Source organism: Sarcophilus harrisii, chromosome 6 (genome assembly GCF_902635505.1).
Source record: "Sarcophilus harrisii chromosome 6, mSarHar1.11, whole genome shotgun sequence".
Taxonomy (NCBI): domain Eukaryota; kingdom Metazoa; phylum Chordata; class Mammalia; order Dasyuromorphia; family Dasyuridae; genus Sarcophilus; species Sarcophilus harrisii.
Window position 1 is genome coordinate 183,003,493 of NC_045431.1, and position 24,044 is coordinate 183,027,536.

Here is a 24,044-nt window from a genome sequence, read left to right on the forward strand (position 1 = left end):
TTAAGAGATGGTTTTCTAAGTCAATATGCAGCCCATAGGGGTCCTAGTTTACTGCCTTCAGTTTCTATTTGAGATTATTACTCATCTCCTCCATACAGAAGTGGAAGTATAAAAGTTCACATTTCTCACATTTTTAGAGGACTCTAGGTGATAAATGAAGGCAGAATATGTGACCCCGGGTATATAAGTATATAAAATAGTTATATAAATCAAACATTTACTGATGATAAATCATAAACAAGTTTATTTTGAAACAATTCTTGGGGATACATATAATTTTGACATTTATTAAAAACAAAAACAATTTGCATACTGATGAGATAAATGTGCTTGTTTATTCTGATATAGTGGATTATTTTGATATTAGTGGAATATTTGATGCCTTTTACTGTTGCCATATTTTTCCATGATCCCCACATTCACTTATATGATCCCCTATGGGGTCCCAACTCACAGTTAAAGAAATTTTGCTCCAGATCACTAACTCTTTTACCTGACTCCACAGCTCTTGGTACAGATGTGAGCTATCAGTTATCTGAAGCCTCTACCTGCTTTGTATCTACAGCTAGTGAATGCCTAGAAAGAAAATTCTTGCCACCCAAATCCTGAGCACTATAAAATGTTTCAGTACTAGAAGTTAATATGGTTTTATAAATGAAAATGTCACTAAAAAATGTCACCATTTGCGTTAGGGCTTTTCCATCTGATTTATATCTAAAATCCCTTCTGTCTCTTATCTTTCCCATAGAATGTGGGTTATTTGATATCAAAGACTCTCTCTCTTGATACAGTGCTTTGCACACAGTTGGACCTTAATAAATGTTTCATTCATTCATTCATTCCACCATAATTCCCATTTAATTCTTTACTGTCTACAAATCACTGAGTCCTTTGAGAATAGAAAATGATCTATACCTCATCTATCTCTATACACCCCTCTTCCCATCCCATAAACTTCACTAAACTTCAGTAGCTCCCTATCCAGGGACAGGTATAAAATATTGTAGCTTTTAAAGCTTTTTAAATCTGGTCCCCTCCTCCTTTCTACTCTTCTTATACCTCATACCTCTTCACAATCTGGTAACTTCTGGCCAAACAGGATATTTCATTTTCCAACTCTGTGCATTGTCACTGGCTCTCTCCTCTCATCTGTCTCCTGGATTCTCTGTTTTCCTTCAAATTTCAGCTAAAATCCCACTTCTGCAAGAAACCTTTCCTAGTTTTCTCTTAAGCCTAGTGCTTTCTCTCTGAGACCATCTCCACTTTATTATGTAGATATATAGAGAGATCATCTCCAATTTATCATATATTTTGTATATATATCTAGGCATCTGTATATACTAAATATAGAGAGAGCGATCATCTGTAATTTATTATGTGTATGTGTCTGTATACACACACATATAGGAGATGATCTCAGAGGGAAGGTACTTATATATATATGTATATATGTATATACATATTTGATACCTATCTGTGTATGCGTGTGTAATAGATTATCTCCACTTTATCCTATATATTGGATTGTATTTACAAAGAATTCTCTCCAAAACAGCCTTATGAAGTAAGAAGTACATAGTTTCTTATCCATAAGATTAGTTACTAGAGTAAACAGTGCTAGAGACATATTCAAAGGCTTTAGAAGTCACCTGATCAAAACCTTTTGTTTTTAAAAATAAAGAAACTGAGGCACAAAATGTTTTATTTATATATGCGTGTGTTTATGTATATATACACATAGGATAAAATGGAAATGATCTTGGAGAGAAAGCACCAAGATATAGCTAGGTATATTTAAATATGTATCATATCTATGTCCAGCTACAGCTATGGCTATAACTTATTTGTACTTAGTTACTTTGCTGTTGCTGTTCTCCCCTACTAGATTAAGAATGCCCAGAAGTCAGAGACTGTGTAAACCTTTCTTGGAACACCAGCATTTATCACAGTACCTGTCACATAGTAGGTGCTTAATAAATATTTATTGACTGGTTAATTTATCTAAATAGTATCCCATCTCCATCAATAAGCATAGCATTCTGTACTCAATAAGTTCTTGATAAATGCTGATTTAAACATAACTTAATTTCGTAGGCATTATTTAATTAGATTTTCTCAATAACTGCGTGCAGGGCAGAGCTTTACAGATGAGGAAGATGAGGCTCAGAAAAGGGAAGTAAACTGGTCAAGATCATGCAAATACTAAGTGGAAGAGCAAGGATTAAAATCCAAGGTTCCAGACTCCCCCCTGCATCCTGGTCATTTCTTCCTTCGAGTTGAACTATCTCTACTGCCCTTCCCACCCCCCTTTCTGCTGACACCATTGGAAGAACTGGAGCCAACTTTGGCAGAAGGAAGCCTCCAGAGAATGGAACCCGGCTAATCTGGGCCATCTTAATGCTGCCTACCCTTGGCTGACCTCAGCTCATGTTGCTGATTCCCTTCATCCTACCTCTGCCGTCCAAAAGCTTATTGGTATTGGCTTTGTTTCCAGCTGAGCATGCACTTTTCTATCCATACAGAGAGTCCTGACAGGAGGAGATTGGGTACAAACCCCAGAGATGGAAGGCTTGTCATTAATGGCACTTAGGGGACTTGATACTCTAGAAGAGGGACAGGGAAATGGAGAATGTATCTACCTGGACTACTTTGTTTCTATAATATATTAAAACAACCACTTGTACTTATGTAATGTTGTACATATATGATTGCATATTTTTTCACAACCATCAGATATAAAACAAGTATTCATTCTATCTCATTTTGCAAATGAGGAAACTGAGGTTCAGGGAAGAAAAGTAACTTGTTCAAGACCACACAGCTTATTAGTGAGAGATCTGAGACTCAAACCCCAGTCTCCTGCTTCTAAATTTAATTTTGGAATCACTAAATTTCAAAGTTGGAGAGAACCTCAAAGTTTATCTTCTCTAATTCCATACCTCACTAAAAAATCTTTTGTGAAATATCGCGAACAAATAACCATCCAGACTTTTCTTTGAAGATTTCTAATGATGGGGATCTCACTGCCTCATGAGACAGTCATCCCAATTTTGGTTAGCTCAAATTGTTGGGTAATTTTCCTTAAATTGAATCAAAAATTACTTCCACCTCCACCAGTGCTTATGAATATTATTCCCAGTTTCAGTCTCTGAGGTTTCAAAAAGATAGCACTGGGATCAGAGAATCTCAGAGTTGGAAAGGATCTCAGAATTTTTATAATCCATATCCATCCCATCTCACTCCATCTGGCCTCTGACTGAACTGAAATTGAGCCTTCAGTCTCCTGAATATATCTAGCATATATATGTATCATATATACACATGTGTAAATATTATTATGTGTATATACATGTGTCTATATTAGATACATCTAATCTATTCCTCAATGCATGGTTATCATCAGGAAGATGTAAAAGTGATTTGTCAACTCAATTTAATTGAATCGAACAAACACATTAGTATTTATTATGTAGTATATATTCCTATATTTCTTGCATTTGAAAATAGGCAGTTCCTACCCTCATGGAGTTTACAATTGACTAAAGGGAATAGATCATGTGATTAAGTAAACGAAAATACAATGTGATAGGATCAAAAGAGAGAGTCAGACAAAGAAAACTACAGATTGTAAAGCTCTCTGCAAATGTGAGTTGTGGATTGATGGATGTATAGGGACAAAAAGTGCTTTGTAAAAGTTTGGCACTCTATAAATATAAGTTCACAGTACTGGAAGAAGGAGGAGTAATCTAATACTTTCATTACCTGCCAGCTGGGACTATAGGAAAGAATGAAGTCTATAAGCAGCTCACTTACCTTCTAGCACTTGGATTTGCAAAGCGTTCTGTCCAAAACAGCCCAGTCTTATCCAAAAGTGTAACTAGAGTAAACTGTGCCAGAGACATATTCATAAGATTATATATTTAGAGGTGGAAGAAGACTTTAGAGATCACCTAATCCAAACCCTTTAAAAATAAGGAAATTGAGGCACAAAAGGTTAATTAACTTCCCTGTGGGATACAAAACTTGAAAACGTCATAGGAAAGTTTTGAACAAAGCTCTTCCTGATTCCTGATTCCAACTTCAGCACTCTATCCACTATACCTTGAAGTTTCTGGTATATCATTTCCCACCCCCCCCCCTTCTTGAAGGGAGAAGGTTCAATATTACAGAGGCCAAACCCAAGGCAGAAACAGCACTAAGTAGCATTAAAAGATAGCACCACCTAGCAAAAAATTGGAAAATAAGTAGATGCCCATCAAATGGAAAATAGCTGAAAACGTTGTGGTATTAGAAAGTAATAGAATATTATTGTTCTATAAAAAAAATAATGAGCAAGCTGATTTTAGAAAGGCCTGGAAAGATTTACACAAATTGATACTGAGTGAAACAAGTAGAACTAATAATACCTTGTACACAATAGCAGCAAGAATGTGTGATGATCAACTATGAAAGACATAGTTTTTCTCAGTGCTTCAGTGACTCAAAGCAATCCCAATAGACTGGACAGAAAATGCCATCTGCATCCAGAAAAAGAACTAAGGAGACTGAATGTAAATCAATACATGCTATGTTCACTCCTTTTTTCTGTTTCTTTATCTCTCCCATGGTTTTTTCATTTTGCTCATGATTCCAAAAGCAATGTGTATTAAAAATAAATAATTTTTAAAAAAGATAGTAGCACATAGATGCAGTTACACTAAGATAGTCTATACCCCAGATTGTCCTGCCAGAGTAGTTATACTATGTTATCTCCAGATTGCAAGAAGATGTACCGGGAAAGCGGTTGTTTGTCCTTTGTTCTCTAACAGCACCATGGGAGATTATGTCATCATATGCAAGTGAATAGGATTTAAGTGAAGTGAGGAAGGAAAGATGTACAAAGTCACCAGCTTCACTTTCTTCTCCAGAGCCTTCTGGATCCAATGACAATATATATGTCAGGATGATTGGAAATGGTCCTGGTTGCAGCGGTTGCCTTAAAAAGGAATTATGGAAGTGAAAAAGAGTTTCCCCAGAAAAGAAACACATCCCCTGAAAGCTGGTGCCCTGTGATAAAGTCCCCATATGTTTAATACTAGTTACAGTTCTATTATCCCCTATCTAACAAAAAAAAGGAAACTGAGGCTCAGAGAGCCAATATGAATTGCCCTCAGAATAATCTATAAAGAATGCTTGAAGGAACTAAACACTTTTTAGCCTGAAAGTGAGGAAGTGAGTAGGAAGTGAGAGGTGCAAAGGAGTGTTAATGATTTTCGGATATTTGAAGGAAAATCAAACTTATTCTTTTTGACCCCAAAAGGCAAAATCAGAAGCAATGAGCAAATTCATGTTTAGCCTAAGAGTGACCTGCTTCAGGAAGTAACAGGTTTCCTTTCCTTGGAGGCCCTCAAATAGAATCTGGACTGCCACTTGTCAGGCATATTATAGTAGAGATTCCTTTCATATATGAGTTGGACCAGAATGGCCTCTAAGGTCCCTTCTAACTCCAAATTCTGTGATTCTTTAATCTCATCTTTCCTGGCCATCATTTGGAAGCCTCTTGGCCCATGAAATCTGAATGATTGAGAAGGATTAACCAGGACCACAACCCAATGGCAGCCAATGATTGTGGGCTTTTGTATTGTTATTGTTTTTAAAGCATTTGGTTTACGTTAGTTTTTTTTTTTTTTTAACAAATTATTCCTACTGGATTTGTAGAGGAAACCTCATTGACATAGATGCTGTTAACAAAAGACCATCTTAAATAGACCAGCTTCCCAGACACACATGATTCCCTTGGCTTCACATCCTGCCTTCCTTATCAAGAGAATGGGGCAAGGTCTTCAAAAAAGAAACTTCTAAAAAAAAAAAAAAAAAAAAAAAAAAAAAGGAGCAGCTAAAGTGGGTCATGTACACTTTAAGTAGGTGGAATAGAAACAGGCTCCTGGAGTACATCAGAAGTAGACATCCAAGCATCTCTGCTGATCATTAAGATCTGTAAACCAGCTCTGGATGAAATCAGCAGTGATCACGGCTTTCTTTTCCTGTCAGAATTCTGATTGATGTTTTATATACATTCCTTCACCTAAGGAGAATGGTAAGCACATGGGCAGTCATCCCTCCCCGCTCAAATAGCATTCCGTTTTGATAACAATTTAAGAGACTATTAACAATCCACACAACTTTCTCAGTTTCTCTTCATCTTTTTAATTTGGGTTATTTTTGTTGTTCTTCAGTTATAACTGACCCTTTGAGGACCTGTGGACCTCAGTCCATTGGATTTTGTTGACAAAAATATTAGGATAGATATTGCCATTTTCTTCCCCAGTAGCTGATAGAATTTAACTGACTAGCCCAAAGTCACATAGGTAGAAAGCTTCTGAAGCTAAGTTTGAATTCAGGTCTTCTTGATTCCAACACCAGAAATCTATCAACTATACCACCTAGTTGCCCTAAAGAGAAATGATTACTTGTTATTTTTGAGAGAATCAGCATGTTTTAGTCAAAAGGCCTAATTAGATCATGAGGAGATGAGTTCATAAAAGTATATACATATATATATGTATATGTCTATATCTTTATCTATCTATCTATGTATTTTCTGAGGCAATTGGAGTTAAGTGAATTGACCATGGTCACACAGCTAGAAAGTGTTAAGTGTCTGAGGCTAGATTTGAACTCAGGTCCTCCTGATTGAGGGCTGGCATTCTATCTACTGCACCATATAACTGCCCTAGTATATTATTTTTAAATGATGTAAATGATCATGTATATGCTCACATAGTCAAATGCATGATAGGATGTTCAAAGTAAAAATGATGATCAAAAGAAAAATACAGAATGGGCTTCTGAGATCAAAGAGATCTGACTTAAAGTTACCTTAGAATATAGAACATGATTTTTATTTTATCTTACTTGTTTTTGTTAATTGTACATATATATAGATAGATAGATTTTTCAAGGACATTTGACACAAAACATTTTCCCTCCTCAAGTATTTCTCTTCTAGTCTTAGCTGGATTAATTTTGCTCATGCAAAGCTTTGCAACTTCATGCAAAAAAATGTTTTTTTTCAAATCCTTTGATTTATCCTACCCCTTATTGGTTGAAAAGCCACCCCCTGGACATAGCTATAAAAGATATCTGATCTGTTCTAAATGTTTTATGGCATGACTTTTAAAGAGAAGCAGAATGGTATAGTGATATCCAACCATCCAAGAAGAAGTGGATTCAAATCCTACTTTTGAGAAATATTGGCTGTATAATCCTGGCAATACATTTAATTTTGCTCCTTAAAAATCTCTAAGACTAGAAATTTCAGAGAGGTGCCAATTTTCCACTAGTAAAGGGAGTTTCCTTCTTTAAGGGTTCTCTGTACCAAGAGATATCATACTTATTCCTATGATCTTTCATATTCAAGTTTCAACATTTTGATTTTATCGTTTAGTCCAATGCTTGTGTTTCCTTAGTTATCCAATTTTATTAGGACTTAAAGCTGACCCCAGAAATCTTTTGTGCTAGCCTCTTCATTTTATCTTTTATAATGTACTCAGTCCTTTATTTTTTCAATTAACAAGAATTTATTTTCTTTCTCTTTTATCTCTCCCCCTTACTGGAAAAAAAAGGAAAATATAAGTCTTCTGATAAATATGTATACCCAGATCACCTAAGATGGAGAAACCCATATGGGAAATGCCAGGCATTTGCTTCTGAGATAAGATATTCTGTGTTTCCATGTAGATTGCAAGATCCCCTTTCAATTGGCTACAAAATTGTTTTTTTCTTTAAAATAATTACCAAATGGGGAATGGTGTTCTTTCTCCTTCTGGTGGTATCCAAGAGTGAAATCCTAGAAGATGAAGGAAATGTAATGTGCCTGGCTTTTAGGCAATGAGATCCAGAGTTCAGCTCAAAATGCATAGGCAAGCAAAACAGATTCTAATTTCTCCATTTTACTTCATCTCTCTCTCAGGAGGTGAATAACTTTCTTTCTCATCAGTTCTCTAAAAGTAAAATTGACTATTGCATTGACTAGAGTTCACGAGTCTTTCAAAACAGTTTGTTTTTACAGAGTTGGAATTAGAATATAAATCGTTTTCCTGATTATGGTCATTTCACTCTGTGTCAGTTCATACAAGTCTTCCAAGACATCACTGAAACCATCCCTTTCATCATTTCTTATAGCAAAATAGTATTCCATTACATTCACATACTATAACTTGTTTAACTATTTCCCACTTGATTGACCTCTACTCAGTTTCTATTTCTTTGCCAACACACAAAAGCTACTATACATATTATCGAACATAAAATCCTTTCCCTCTTTCCTTGATCTTTTTGGGATATAGATTTAACTGTGATATCACTGGGTATGATGATGATTTTTCCCATGATGCATCGGCCTTGGTTTTGTTTTTGTTTTTAAACTCCAAGTGTCGTAGTATATAGTTTCCCTTTACACTGATATGGCTGTTTAGAGGCAGCACCACATAAAATGAGCCTTGACAAATGAATTAGTGGAGATTTCAACAAGGAAGAAAGTGATATGATTCCATTTAATGTTCGAAAATTTGTGTGAGAAAAAAGGAATGGAAAAGGGAGAACACTGGACAAGAAGAAGGGCAGGTGAGAACAAAGAAATAGTTCAAACAGTTTAGAAGATAGATTATCTGAAGTGAAGTAGTGTGTGTTAAGGTGGAAAAGACATCTTGGAGACAGACTGTGGACAACCTTGAAACTCTGACATGTGAGTACCTACAGCTAAGCTACTGGATCTGTGCTCATGTTAAAATTCACCATTAATATTTCTTCAACCACTCTATCTGGAGATAAAGCAATCAAATATCTTTTTAAAAGGAACACGTAGGAAATTTGTTTTTATTCTAGGTTAGAGACCACTATTACATTTCAGCTTATCACTTTAATTTCTATAACTATTTGACAAGTAGGACATTTGTTAAGACAACTATTAATGCTTTAAAAAGTTTTTTTTTAATAATGATAAATGTTGGAGGGGATATAGGAAAATTGGGACACTAATGCACTGTTGGTAGAATTGTGAACTGATCCAACCATTCTGTAGAACAATTTGGAGTTGTGATCAAAAGGTTATGAAATTGTGCATATCCTTTGATCCAGCAGTGTCTCTATTGGATCTATATCCTAAAGAGATCATAAAAAAGGGAAAAGAAGCCACATGCACAAAAACATTTGTAGCAGCCCTTTTTGTAGTGGCAAGAAACTGGAAACTGTGTGGATGCCCATCAATTGGAGAATGGCTGAATAAATTATGGTATATGAACATAATGGAATATTATTGTTCTATAAGAAACAATCAGCAAAATGATTACAGAGAGACCTGGAAAGACTTATATGAACTGATGCTAAATGAAGTGAGTAGAACCAAGAGAACATCACACACAGCAACAAAAAGTTTCAATGATCAATTCTGTTGGACGTAGCTTTTTTCAACAATGAGGTGATTCAGACCCATAAACTTATAAAGGAGAGAGCCATCTGCACCCAGAGAGAGGACTATGGGGACTGAGTGTGGATCACAGTATAGTATTCTCATCTTTTTTGTTGTTGTTTGCTCTCTTTTTTTTCTTAGAGGTTTCCTGATTTCCAAATTTTGCAATTCTAATATTTTAAGACTTTCATTCTGTGACATTCTTTTACATTCCCAAGATTCCTAAGATTCTAAGCTAGTCATTCAATTAAAAACACCATAGAAAATCACAATGGCTAGTTTTCTTACAATATACTAAACTTGTTTTGTTTTTATTTCAAATCCATATTTTAGCATTTCCCCCTACAACACAGATGATGGTGGTAGTGGTGTGTGTGTGTGTGTGTGTGTGTGTGTGTGTGTGTGTGTGTGTGTTTTGAGTCAACAATACTGATAAATCCTATGAGTCAGAAGTCTGAGAAACTATGGGTGTGGGAGGGAGAGACACAGAGATGATAGCCATTCCCACAGGAAAGTTCCCTCTCCAGTCTTACCTTTGTGAATATAGCTGACAAGGGACATGGGAACAATTTAGAATACTTTATTCAACTTAGGGATGCTAGGAAGGAAGCTAGTTACTTTGATGTGAAGCATGTAATTTGCTTCATTTTACAGATGAGGGAACCAAGGCTCATGAAGGTCAAGTAAAATCAGCAGTAGTTTTAGTCCCTGAGAAGGGCTGAGAACTAAGTTCTTCACTGATTCCAAGTCTCAACCGTGCTTTCCACTAAATTATACTTTCTGTATGATCATCAGTGTTTAGATAAGATGCATATTACAGAATGTAAGAAAAATTAAATTGGAAGAGGCCATAGGTAGAAAATGAGGCACAGAACAGTTAGGTGATATATTCACCTAAGTAGTCAATTTTTGAGTTAAGACTAGAATCCAGGTCTTCCTGCCTCCAAATCCAATTCCCTATCCACCTCACTGTGCTGCAAGCAGGATCTGGGGAGGCAGCATTTACCTTGGGTTTCCCTTATGTGATTATTATAGTAGGGGACAAAGTCAAGTCATCCACTGGTGTTTGAAATCAGAAGAAATCATATGGTGGTTTGACTGCTACAGTATGTATCAGTATGAGCAGTGTTGAGAGCCCTGAGTTTGGATTCATTCTCAAGTTGTTTGACTGAATGAAGTTAGTTGAGCTTGCCACATCTGGGCTTATTTCTCAACTATGTATTCTGCCAGGAAAAAGGACTTCATCTAATAAAAACTCTACATCAAACCTATCCTCCAGCAGGATGCTCAGCTCATAGTAGGGACTTCATTTGTTGAATGAACAAATGATTCTACTACTTATCCGAGATCCCACAGTAAGTTAGTGAGAGATCCCATGAGACACTGTAATAGGGACTCTGATCCCTATTGTGGTATATTATAATAACCTTGTTATTATAGTGAAACAGAGTCGGCCCCATGTGATCCTGAGCAAATCACTTAACCTTACCACTGGACCTCAGTTTGCTCACATGTAAAGTTATAAGATTAGACTAGTTGATCTTGAAGATTCCTTCCAGCTTTAAATCTGAGATCCTATAATCCTTCATCTTCAGGTTTCCAGATCTTTCTATTAAAAATACCTAGCAAAGGACTCTTACAGCCTCTGCCAATTTGTGAGGTCAGGCAGAAGGGCGGCTAGAGGGAGGGAGAGGAGTAAGGAATGATGGCAGCAGCCACAGGGTCTGCATCAGCTTTCAACCACTGGAAAACAAAGGACATAAACTTGGCAATCTGTGGACATCTCCATGGTGACCCAGTGAGTAACATGGCTACAGCAGGGTCCGTTGCTACAACCTACTGTCCTGTGGTTATTTAAGCCCACCCTCCCTCCTGGAGGAAAAGCACCCTCCCCCTCCCCCACATATTAATATTTTCCAGGATGATTATTGCTAAGTGTGCATTTAGAGGGTTTTGCTGTGGAAGAGGGGCAAGTGTACTTTGCCAACTTCCTCCAGGCCACATAGAACCATTAGCTTCCTTTATAGCTCTTCTGTTACAGCTATCTCTCAACTTATGGCTGTACCTCAGACTCACAAGCACAGGGTTTAATTATTTGTCCAGAGCTTTTCTTCTGCCTTAAGAACCTGAGAGAGGCTTATATAATAAGTATGATTTCTAAAGTATTTTAAGGTATATGAAGTTCTTTTTTTCCTGCTGGATATCTCCACCTGGATGTCCCAAAGGCACCTCAAACTCAATGTATGTGAAGCAGAATGTATTTTCTTTGCATCCTTTCCCTGCCCCAAGCCAGTTTCTCTTCTAGACTTCCACATTTTGTTGAGGGCTCCACCAATCTCGAGATTACTCAGGTTTGTCACCTTTGGAGTCATTCTAATTCTTCCCTCTTCCTTGATCTTAAAACCTACCAGTTATCAAGTTTTAACCATATTATCTCCAAAACTTGTCTCGAATTCATCCTCATCAGGGATACCCATCAGTTAGGGAATGGCTGAACAAATTATGATATATGAATGCAATGGAATACTATTGTTTTATAAAAAGTAATGAACAGGCTGATTCCAGAAAAGACTAGAAAGATTTACATGAACTGATGATGAGTAAAGTGAGCAGAATCAGAAAAACATTATAGGCAATAACAGCAACATTGTGTGACGATCAACTTTGATGGATTTAGCTCTGGTGATCCCAGAGGATTCCAACGGATTTGGAGAGGAAAATCTCATCCACACACATCCAGAGAAAAATTATGGAGTTTTTTTCCTTTTTGTTCTGACTTTTCTTTCCCAACATGATTAATATGAAAATATGTTTAACTTGATTGTGCAGATATAACCTGTATCAAGTTGATTACCATTTTGGGGAAGAGGGAGGGAAGAAGAAAAAATTTGGAGCTCAAAATCTTACAATGACAAATGTTGAAAATGATCTCTACGTGTAATTGGAAAACAAAACAAAATGCTATTAAGCAAACAAAATTAATTCTTCCTCTTCTCTCCTTCTCATAGCTATACCATCAATTCAGGACTTTATTACCTCTCACCCAATAACCATCTAATTAGTTTTCTGATCTCTACTCTCTCTTGGCTCCAATCCATCCTTCCTGCACCTGAAAAAATAATGCTCATAATGCACCTGTTTGGCCATTTTAATCTCCTAATCAGAAACTTTCAAGACCTCCCTATTGGTTATTGACACAATACCTTTAGCCCCATATTAAATGCCCTCCACTATCTGGCACCATTCTACCCATAGAGCTTTATTTCATCTTGCCCCCTTGCATATACTCTAAATTCTAGTAAAGCTTTTCCCTGATCACATCCTACCTCTTTTGCCTCTGGAAATGTAGTTTGCTGCCCTTCCCCTCAAGCCTGAAATGAATTCTTTCCTCTTTTTTTACAGTTAAAATCCTTCTCTAAAACTTAACTGATGTAAAATTTCCCAGGACCTTTGCCTCAGTTTTTCTTTTTTCACCACTATCACAACTGTCTTGAAGAGAGCAATCAAGTTTTGTGCCTCTTTTGTATGTCATATCTTCTCTATTGGGACGGCCAGATGGATAGCATGCTAGGGCCTGGAGTCATGAAGACCTGAGGTCAAGTCTAGCCTTGGATACTTTCTAATTGTGTGACCCTGGACTAGTCACTTTGCCTTATTTGCCTCAGTTTCCTCATTTGTAAAGTGATCTGGAGAAGGAAATGGCCAACCATTTCAGTATCTCTTCCAAAAGCATCAGAAACAACTGAACAATAATAAATCTTATCTATTAGAATAAATGATCCTTTAGGGCAAAGGCTATGTCTTTGTCTAACGGTACTATCTAGTACAGAATCTCACATGTATTAGGACCTTAATGATTCATTAATGAATTGAGCTCTCTCCTTCAGTTTTCTTCCTGCTCCATTCTGGACTCCCTGGATTTCTCCACCATCTCCCAGAAGCCTTCTCCCAGAAGATTCCTCAGCCTCAGTGTCTCCCTCCCTCCATTACTGAGCTCCTCCTCAGTTCCTCCATTGAAGGAATTCCCAAGGCAGCTACATTTGTTCCTTCTCTCCTCTCTGCTCTGCTCCTAATTCTTAAGATTTCTTTACTTTGCCCTTATAAGTACCACCTCTGCCTCCCTTCAGCTCCGTTTTATTTATTATTTTCTAAAATTAGAATGTAAAGTCTGTTCCATATTCTAGCTATTGTACAGTATGATTTATTTGTGTCAATGTGAATATTATATCATTCCCTCTTCAAATGTACATGGTATAGTTCAGTTTTTCAAGACTATAATTTCACTGATATGGCTACTTTCTCTATCAAGATAGAGCCCAGCCACTCTCTGCCTTAGAAACCCTTTTCAAAGTTGCTGTAGCGAAAACAAGCCTTTGCTTGATGGAGTTTGGTCAACCCCCTGGTGACAAACTTCTTTGCTCTTAAACAGGTTAGATCAAAAGTTGGAAAAGAACCTTGAGGCCATCTAGCCTGCCCCACCTCTTTTTTTACAAATGAGAAACTGAGGGAGAAAGAGGGAAAATGGTCTGCCTAATGCCATACAAGTGTCTGAATATTTGAACCCTTCTTGATTCCAAGTCCAATATTTTACTCAGTAAGCCATCCTGCTCCATTAAGCTGATTCTTGGATGGCAGATATGGAGTCTAACACTGTGCATTGGAGACAGATGTGATTCTATTACTTGATTCTCTCTAGTTATCTACCTTAATTTTATGCCTTAATTTTTTTTTTTTTGCCATTGGGAGAAATATAGCAAACTCCCCATCACCAGAAGTGTTCAAATAGAAGATGAATGGTCACTAGGACATGTTGTGAAAGGAATTCATGTTTCAGTTGGGGGACAAACTGGATATAATTCAGAGATTTTGTCCAGCTCTGGGATTCTGTGTCCATAAATCTGAGTCCATAAATCTATGATTCTTCTTTAAATGCTATCAATCCTTAGATCAGTGTTATCCTGTTTTTTTCTTCTGTCCAATTCAACTGATTTTTAAAATCAACTATCATCTTAAAGTTCATGTTATAGTTCATAATTTGACAAAGTTCTCATGTTCTCTATGTCTGTTTGTAGAAGTCTCATTCTTTTCCTGTTTACACAGACTTGAGCTCCATGCGACCATCTGTACCTTAAGGAAGAGAAAATTTTGTGCACTATTAAAGTAATCATAGTTTATGTCTTTTAATTCCCAGATGAATCTTTTCAAGGATCTTAGTCACACAAATGTCGATTCTCTCTAAAGAAAAATAAGGGTCATGAGAACATTTCCTCCCACCAGTATGGTAGAGATGGGATGGTTCAGAAGAGTGTTTGAAGTGGGTTCTTCAGAGAGACACAATAAGGAGGAGTGACTTCACAATTCTTTATGACCTTTGGATTCTACTTTTCCCATCCTCCTCTGATTTAAAAAAATGTATATAACTTACATCTCCATAGCTCCTTATATTCTACTAAAAAAATTGTATCTCATATCTCATCTTAGCCTTGCCAAAGTTTTGTGAGTAATGGAAGACACAAATGATAATTCCCATTCTACAGAGGAGAAAATAGGTACAGAGCAGTGAATCCCAGGGTCGTGTGCCAAGCAAAGATCAGAGTCAAGAAAAGAACTCAATTCTTGAGACACCAGGAGTCTAGAACACAAGCACTCTCTGTATTACATCAGTCTGGCTCCCCTAAATCTTCTCAGTCTTTCAGTTTCTATTCTCCTTAGTCTATACATTCTAAATCTTATTGCATTGTTTGGTCTTCTTTCAGACAAGACCTCCCCAAAGACCAAAGTTGCTTACTCCCCAAGGCGACAGTCTTTGAATATGGCTGAGTATGGAGAATAGGGGTTTACAGGGGAGAAAGTGGGCACAATAGGGGCTTTGTGGTCCAAGTTTATAACTATATCAATATTTCAGCATAAAGTAAATGTGGGTAATGCAAACAACCCACTGCAAACATCTGAAGCTTTGGAGAGGCAGCTAAGTCAGATAGTCACTTTTCCAACACCTCCATTATCTTGCCTCCTGACCTGGCCAACCAACCTGAATCTTGGCTCCTGGGAATGGTTTCTTATTCTCATTTCACCCCATGAGATCCAAAGTAATATTCAAATATTCCAAAGGAACTTGATATTGAGTTCTTCTCTCCTGGTTTTCCACATCAAATCACAGTCTTCTTTTCCAAAACAGTACTTTCCCCCTTCCTCTGGTGCTTATTTTAATCACTGGCATATGTCAGTTCCTTGGGAAAAATCCCACACCAAGTACTCTTTCCAGAGTACTTCATTATCAAACAAGATAATAAATGGGGAAGCATTTTAAACTAACTGTAAAGCACTACATAAATGTGAGCTATATGTAAAAGGAACATGGATATAGATTTGGAAGGTACCTTAGAGACCTTTTAACCAAATCCTCTCATTTTACATGTGAAGAAACAGATCCAGAGAAATTAATTGATTCATATGAGGTCACGTAGATAGTAAGTGTCAGAGGCACCTGAAACCAGGGAAATGTTATAGATATTTTAAATGATTCTGAAGATCCACTGCTTATTAATGGAAAGGCACTCTAAGGTATCAACAATTTCAGATTTGGGGCCCCAAAATTATGAAGTAAGTGGTCTGGAGAGATCTCCCTTCTGAGTCCAGAAATCAGAGAATAACAAAATGTTAGAACTTCAGGGGGCCCTAGAACTTTAAACATGAACTATCAGAACAGCCGGAGAGATGATCCTAGGCCCCGTGTCACAGAACTCATTAGCAACCTGATGAAGACCAGGGACCCCTTCTCAGAATTAAGTTTCTTGTCCACATTCCTCACTAAAGGAAATGCTAAATTCTGGCTAGAGTGTTAGCAAAAAATCCATAGATATAATTCTATCTCCACCTGAGTTCATAGACCCCTTGAAATCTATCAGGCTAAGAATCCCTGCTCTAATTCAAGACTCTCATTTTTACAGAAGTGAAAATTAAGACCCCAACAAATAAAGTGATTTATTTGTTTCAGGTGGTCAGTTAATCAGTCAGTAAGCTTTTATTAAGCACCTGCTGTGTAAAATTTAAACAGAATAACTACCACGTAAATGGAATAGGGTGAACAGATTAGTAGTAGAATCAAGGCTTGGAACTGAGCCATCTGACTTATAGTCTTGTAATTGAACGTCAGGAGTTAAAAATTAGGCTTTAGGTCAATGTGGATGCCTTCAGCCCTGCCTGCCTTGCTGTCGAGAAAGGCCTTTGCTGGTAGGAGAAATGTGCTGATTTAGTATTTTGTGCTGGTTCCCCATTCCACCAGCTCCAGATTTATGACCAAAGCTGGGACCAAGGCGAGCCACCATTACTGCCAAATACATTTAAAAAAATTTAGCCCCTTGAGAGAAGTCAGATGCATAAGGTCTGTCATCACTAATGAGTTTTATTGGCTCTGGCTTTCAAAGCAGGACTTGAATGTTGTCCCTGTTTGTTCCAGTCATTGAATAGAAAATCCTGAGGTCACTTCCAAGAAACCAGCAATATACCTTTTTTGTTAACTCCAAACAAAGGTTCCAAAATGCAAATAATGACAATAGTTTACGCTGACATAGCATTTATATAGCTCTTAAGCAAATTACCTCATTCAAATATTTCAACAGTCTTGGGAAAGACAAAGAACAAGGATTCTTAAATCTCATTTTATACAGGAGGAAACTGAGGATCAGAGAAGAGGAGTAGGTCAGGATCACACAAACAGTAGAAGCAGTGCTATATTTGATGCCAGGTTCACTGTCTGTAAATCCAGGGCTCTCTCCTCGACACCATCACATTTCTGAGAGCCAAAAACCCACAACATCTAGGGAACAAGGAGACATTTCATGCTTTTTAAAAAAAATTGTCCATAGGTTCACGCACAGAACTCATCATACACAGTAATAGGCACTCAATAATTGAATGAAGTAATGTCAGCAGATTTGTGTTAGTGCATCCATTGATAAGACAGATAGGGAAGTCATCGAAAGATCATGAACCTTGTCCACAATCAGACACTGTTCAGAAACCAGAGAAATAATCAATGGGCTGAAGTAGCTAGAGAAGGAACTAACTCTGACAAAGTATTCTATGTTTTTGTCTTTCTATGATTTCTCTTCAGATTCCCTATAGACTCAGTATTGACTCTTTTTGTTTCTCACATATGACGCTGTCTCCATGTTCTATGTCTATGCCTTTGCACGGGATGTCCCCTCTACCTGGAATCGATTTCTTCCTCATCTCTCTTTTCAACATGCCTAATTTCCAGCAAAGCTCAGATCCAAGGTCCTTCTTGATCACCTTAGTTGCTAATTCCTCCTCACCCCCACACCAAAAATTATCTTGAATTTATTTTGAAGATACCTATTTATTTTTTGAAGATACCTATAGTATTATTTGATAGAATGTAAGCTCCTCAAGGGCAGAAACTGTTTTTGTCTTTGTATCACTCCCACCTAGTACAGTGCCTAATATATAGTTGACTCTTGAAACATTTATATTGATCAATAACTAGTTGATGGTTTTCTGAAGAAAATGGTTTTCTGTGGATACATATGTCTTCCTCAAGTCTCTCCCCACTCCAATTTATCTTCTATTCAATCACCGAAGTGATTTTTCTAAAGCACAAACCTAATGAAGTTAATCCCACTACTCAATAAACTCCCGTAGTTCCCTTTGGCCTCCAGGATCTAATACAAAATGTTCTGTCTGGCAATGAAAGCCCTTCATAATCTTGCCTCCTCCCACATTTCTAGACTTTCTACAGGTTTCTCTCCACCACATAGTCATTGGTCCAATGACAAAGAGCCTTCTGGTTCATTCCTTCTCTCAATCCAGGCATTTTCTCCGGCTGGCAGCTATGTCTGGAAAACCCTTCTTCCTCATCCTTACCGATCTACTTTCCTGGCTTGTCTTAAGCTCCCACTAAAACTCCATCTTCTGTAGAAATCCTTCTAAGCCCCTTTTCGTGCTAATACCTTCCTTCTGTTAATTATTTCTTATTTGTCCTGTTAATAGATTACTTTGTAAATATTTGTTTGCTTGTTGTTTCTTAAATTAAATTATAAGCTCATTGAGGGCAAGAACTGCCTTTTGTCTCTTTTTGTATCCCCAGCACTTAGCATAGTGCCTAGTACAAAATAAGTGCTTAATAAATGTTTATTGACTAAGGACCTAAAAATGTCATTTATAATAACAGGTAACACAGTGCAGAGTGCTATTCTGAGCTTGAAGTTAGGAAGAGCTGAGTTCAAACCTTACCTCAGACACTTTAGCTGTGTGTTCCTGGGCCAAAAAAAACCCCGTAATTTTCTGTCGCCCACTGTAAAATGAATATAATAGCACCAACCTCCCAGGGTCATTGTGAGGATCAAAAGAGATAACATATTAGCACTTCCCTAGTCTTAAAACTATGTATAAGTGTCAGCTATTTTTTGTGTTCTCATGGCTTAAAAATAGAGTTTAAGCAATTTAAATCTATAAATCAACCTCCAAAAGGAGTTCTCTGCTTTTTCTCTTTCTATAAGTTAGAACACAAGTTTCTTGGGATAATGGCTTTTGAGCATTGGACTTGAGGACCACTCATTAGCTTTGTGATTTTGACAAATAACTTCTCTCTGGATTTAAATTTTCTCATCTGGAAAATGATGATAGCTATCTTTGCCTTATCAACTTCCTTAAGAAGAAAAAAAAGATCATTATGGAGGGGCAGTTTGTGTAGTGGATAGAGCACCAGCCCTGAAGTAAAGAGGACTTGAGTTCACATGTGATCTCAGATACTTAACACTTCCTTGCTATGTGGCCCTGGGCAAGTCACTTTACCCCAATTGCCTATCAGGGGGAAAAAGAATATTGTGGAAAGTCAGTGAAATCACATATAGAAAAGCATTTTGTCACCTTGAAGTGCTATATACATGGAGATAGCATAGAGTATTCAAAAGAGATGAGAACCAGGAGTCCATGGTTCTAATCTGGCTTTGTGCATCTCTGGGTCATTTATTTTTTTCTCCTAGGTCTCCTTTCCTCATTTATAAAATGAGGTGGCTCAGTTATGTGGTCTCTGAGTCCTCCTAGCTCTAGTATTCTATTCCTTGAGGCTTTTTTCTAGAGTGAATATTCTAAGTGAACATTGCTTTGATGTTCTCTATTCAAAGGTCCTTTCCAGCTCTAACGTTTTAAAATCTTTTCAATCCTGGCATTCTATGCTCTAAAGTTCCTTCCAGCTCAAATATTCTCTGCCTTAAGGTTCAGAGCTATCCTGCATCCAAACTCTCTTGACTTCAACATTTCCTGTACCAAAGTTCCTTCCAGCTCTGTTTTCCTAAGGTCTTTCCCATGTATAAATATCTGGGATTTTATAATTCTCTGAGATGTCATCGATGGCCATTGTTATTCCAAATCAATTGATAATTTAAACCGATGAAGAGCCTGCAAAATAATTGAATCAACTTTTCTCCTCCAAAAAGGAAAACTACCAAAATACTTTCTGTGATCCCTGAATGATGGGAAAAGGAGCAGAACCCAACTGATTGCTCAACTCCAAGCCATGCTAATGTGTCTTCACGCTTGTGTATCACACGTCTCCCTTCTTCAGCAAATTATAATTGAAAACGGACAGAGCAGTTTTGGAAACCCTTGACAGTCAGGAAGGAGAACAGATGAATTTGGGATTGAAGGGGATGGGAGATGGGTGGGAGGGGTCTGTTTATAGTAGAGTTTTGCAGGGAGGAAGCTGAAGCTCTCCGTAGAAGACAAAACTGTTATGACTTCCAGATGTGTTTGACCTTTATCTTGGATAAGAAACACATTGCCATAGAGACTCCTGTTTTATGGACACAGAGTGCAGGCATTTACTTTTTTTAAAAATTGTTTTTTTTAAAAGGAAGGCGATGGGGGTGGGAAGGTTGATAGTTGTTTTCATCTAACAGCTGTGTATTAGTCTTAGCCTTCTTAACATGCTCAAACTATATAGACAGCCCCTTAATATCCACAAACTGTGTCAATCAGTCAGTCAATAAGCATTTATTAAATGCCTACTATGTGTCAGGCACTGTGCTAAGCACTGGGGACATGATCTTGAGGCTTTGAGGGTTATACGGTAGATTTTCAAGCTTAGACAAATTTTAACAATGTGAACAGCATATATGTCATTCAAGAACCAATCTCACGAAGTTTGGAAAAGTCCATCTATCACCAGCCACTTAGCTAGAAGAGAATCACTTTTTTGCCCTTAGTTGCTGAATAAGGTAACTTTTAAGGACTGGGGGACTCTCAGTAGGGTCTTCACACCATTGTCATCCCAGGTCTTTTAAAATGCTGAGATGATGATCATAGCAGTTGAATCTTTTCCTCTGGATAAACTTTTAGAAATTTCATTACAAAAGGAGGGATGGAAGAGGATGACTTGAAAGGAAAATCAATCCTATCTCCTATTGGGAGAACCCAAAAAAGGTAAATGAGCCTAGAAAATTGAATGAATATGTGTATAATAGTATTTTAAGGTATGTAAAAGGGTATGATTGAATTATTACCACATTTCATCCTCACAACAACCTTAAATAGAATAACAATCCCCATTTTACAGATGAGGGAACTGAGACTTAGAAAGATTAAAGAAGAACCTAAGGAACTACTGGGATGTTTATGTTGCCTATCAAGAAAGATGAACCTGAACTCAGAATGACATGGAAAGGTCATTAGAAATCTGATTGCAGAAGTATTTTTTCCTCTGGTTCAGAACTCATAGGATATTAGAGTACTTCTGCAGGCTTCTTCAGGGATTCTTTTCATAGCAAACCTGGCAGAAGTTGGCTTAAACTCTGTTTGAAGACCTCCAGGAAGCCCCTTTTATTCTACACCTAGAATTAGCTAGGTGGTATCCTTAATTTCTTTCACCTTGGCTCTTAATTATTCTCTTTATGGCCTCTGTGACTTCAATTCTTTTTCTTCCTACTCTCTCATGATGCAATTGTTGTACTTTCTGCTATGAATGCAGGTGCTTAATGTTTCCTGACTGCCTGCCTAACTGACCACTTTAATAAGCACCAATTCAATCCATCTTTCTTGTTAGGAACATTTAATGAATCTATTCTTCAGTGACCTATTTAACAAGTCATTCTCTTGTATTCTTCCATGGAAACCAATGGTCAACAGAGTTACAACCATCCAGCATCTCTGTAGCTGAATCTCCTAATGGGCAACACATGATTCCAATGTATCCAATTCCATCCCACCCAATCCAGTCCAACAATCCTTCATCAATCATTTATTATGTGCAAGGCATTGTGCTAAGTGCTAAAGATACAAAGGCAAAACAAAAATAGTCTTTTCCTTAAGGAGTCGACATATTACTGGAGGTAAAGAACAAGTGAGGAAATAAATCTGAGTGGGAGAAGAAGGGAGTAGTTAACAATGAAAGAAAGAAAAAAGACATTTAATCATTTTTATTAGGAGAGTTTTCCCAAGTATTAAGCCTTAAAAAGACTTAAACTCATACAATAATGGCAGCTTAGTAGTAGAGTAGATAGAGAGCTGGATTTGGAGTCAAGAAGTCATGAGTTCAAATCTTACATCAGACACTTTAGCTGTGTGATCCTGAACAAGTCACTTGGCTTTCTGCCTTAGTTTCCTCATATGTAAAATGAGAATAATAACACTTACTTCCTACATTTATTATGAAGATAAAATGAGGTAATATTTAGAAAGCACTTTGTAAAGCTTAAAGCACTATGTAAGTACTAGTTGTCATTGTTGTGGTGCTGAAAAGGACCTGAGAATGTGGATTGCTAGAACTGGAAAAGATTTTAGAATTATTTAGTCCAAAGTCCTTTTTGCTGAGAAAGAAACTGAGAACCCTTTCAGGCTCAGGGACTTAACAAACCACACAATCAGGATCAGACTCTTACTCTGAGTCCAGGCATTTTCTTCCTCTTCTATATCAAATGTAATAAAGAGATTTTCTATCCAATTTATTTTTTAGACCTTCAAACAGTAAAAATATGCTTGATAGAGATTGGCTTCATTTTCTGCAGGATATCTCTCTACTTCCCTTTAATTGTTAATGCTTTCTTCCTCTCTTTCCCACTCCAACCATCAAATATAGAATAAACTTATCCCCTCCTTATTGTTTACCTCCACTAATATGTAGACATCTTAAGGACAAAGACTTTTTTGTTTTGTTTTTGTGTCCCCGGTACTTAGCACAATGACTTGTACATAATAAATACTTCATGAATTTTTGTTGGACTGGATTGATAGTATGGAACTGGATACATTGCAAATCATGTGTTGCCCATTAGGAGATCTGGCTACAGAGATGTTGCATGGATATAACTTTGTTGGCCATTGGTTTCTATGGAAGAGTGCAGGAGAATGACTAAATTGGGAACTAAAGAACAGACTTCTTAAAATATTCTTAACAAGAAGGGTGAACCTAACTGGTTCTTATTAAAATAGTCAATTAGGCAGGCAGCCAGGAAAGATTATGTACCTACTATGTGCTGGGCACAGTGTTAAGTACTAGAGATATAAAGGCAAAAGACAGCCAGCTCTTCAGGAGCTCACAATCTAATAAGAACAGCAACATACAAACAACTATGTGTAAACAATTACATACAGGATGACTTGGAGATATTCAACATTAAGGGAAGTTGGGAAAGGCTTCCTGTACAAGGTGGGATTTGAGCTGGAACTTGAAGGAAGGCAGAAAAATCAGGAAGTGAAGATGAGGAGGGAGAGAGTCCCAGACATGAATAAGGGACAGTTAAAGAAAATGTCTGGTTTGGGGGAGATAGACTGTTTAATGTAAGGAAGAGTAAAGAAGCTAGTGTTACTGAATTGTAGAGGATGTGGGTGGCTCAGGGGTAAGGTGTATGAAAATAAGGTAGTTGGGGAGCTGGATTATGAAGGGCTTTGAATGACAATTATAGGGTTTTATATTTGATCTGGGGTATGCCATGGTTAGACAATCTCAAAAAGTGAGGGGAAAGAAGCAGGAAGAAGTGTTCAGAGACTGAAACTTGAGATTCATTGACTTTGAGAATATAAGAGTCAGGAGAGACCTTGGTGATCACATCATCTAATTTTATTTTACATTTAGGCCCAGAGAGAACTACTTCCAAACTGAAAACTGGATCCCCAGAAGGGTCTAAAACACGCCACAAAAGCTGGCTAGGGACCTCTTATTGTTGGCACACACAGAAGGGAAGTACAATAGTGCCTTCATTTAGAAGGGGAATAGGATTGGGAGTAATACAGATTACCCATAGAGGTCAGGATTCGAAAGCAGGTACCTTGATTCTCAGGACAGTGCCTTTCCATTTTACTATATTGAGTGGCAAAAAGACAAATTACATATGGTATATACATATATATTATGCTGAAATATATTACTTTATTATATATTCTATGTGGAGTCTAATACTATTTTTCTATTTTGTAGTATATGTCATCATATCACATAAAATTACAGAATAGCATAGTAAGATATTGTAATATACACACATACATATATATACATACACACATATAAATATATAATTATACCATTATACATGCCCATATATAATTCACTTATACTTTCTTTTTAAAGAAGAAAATTCCT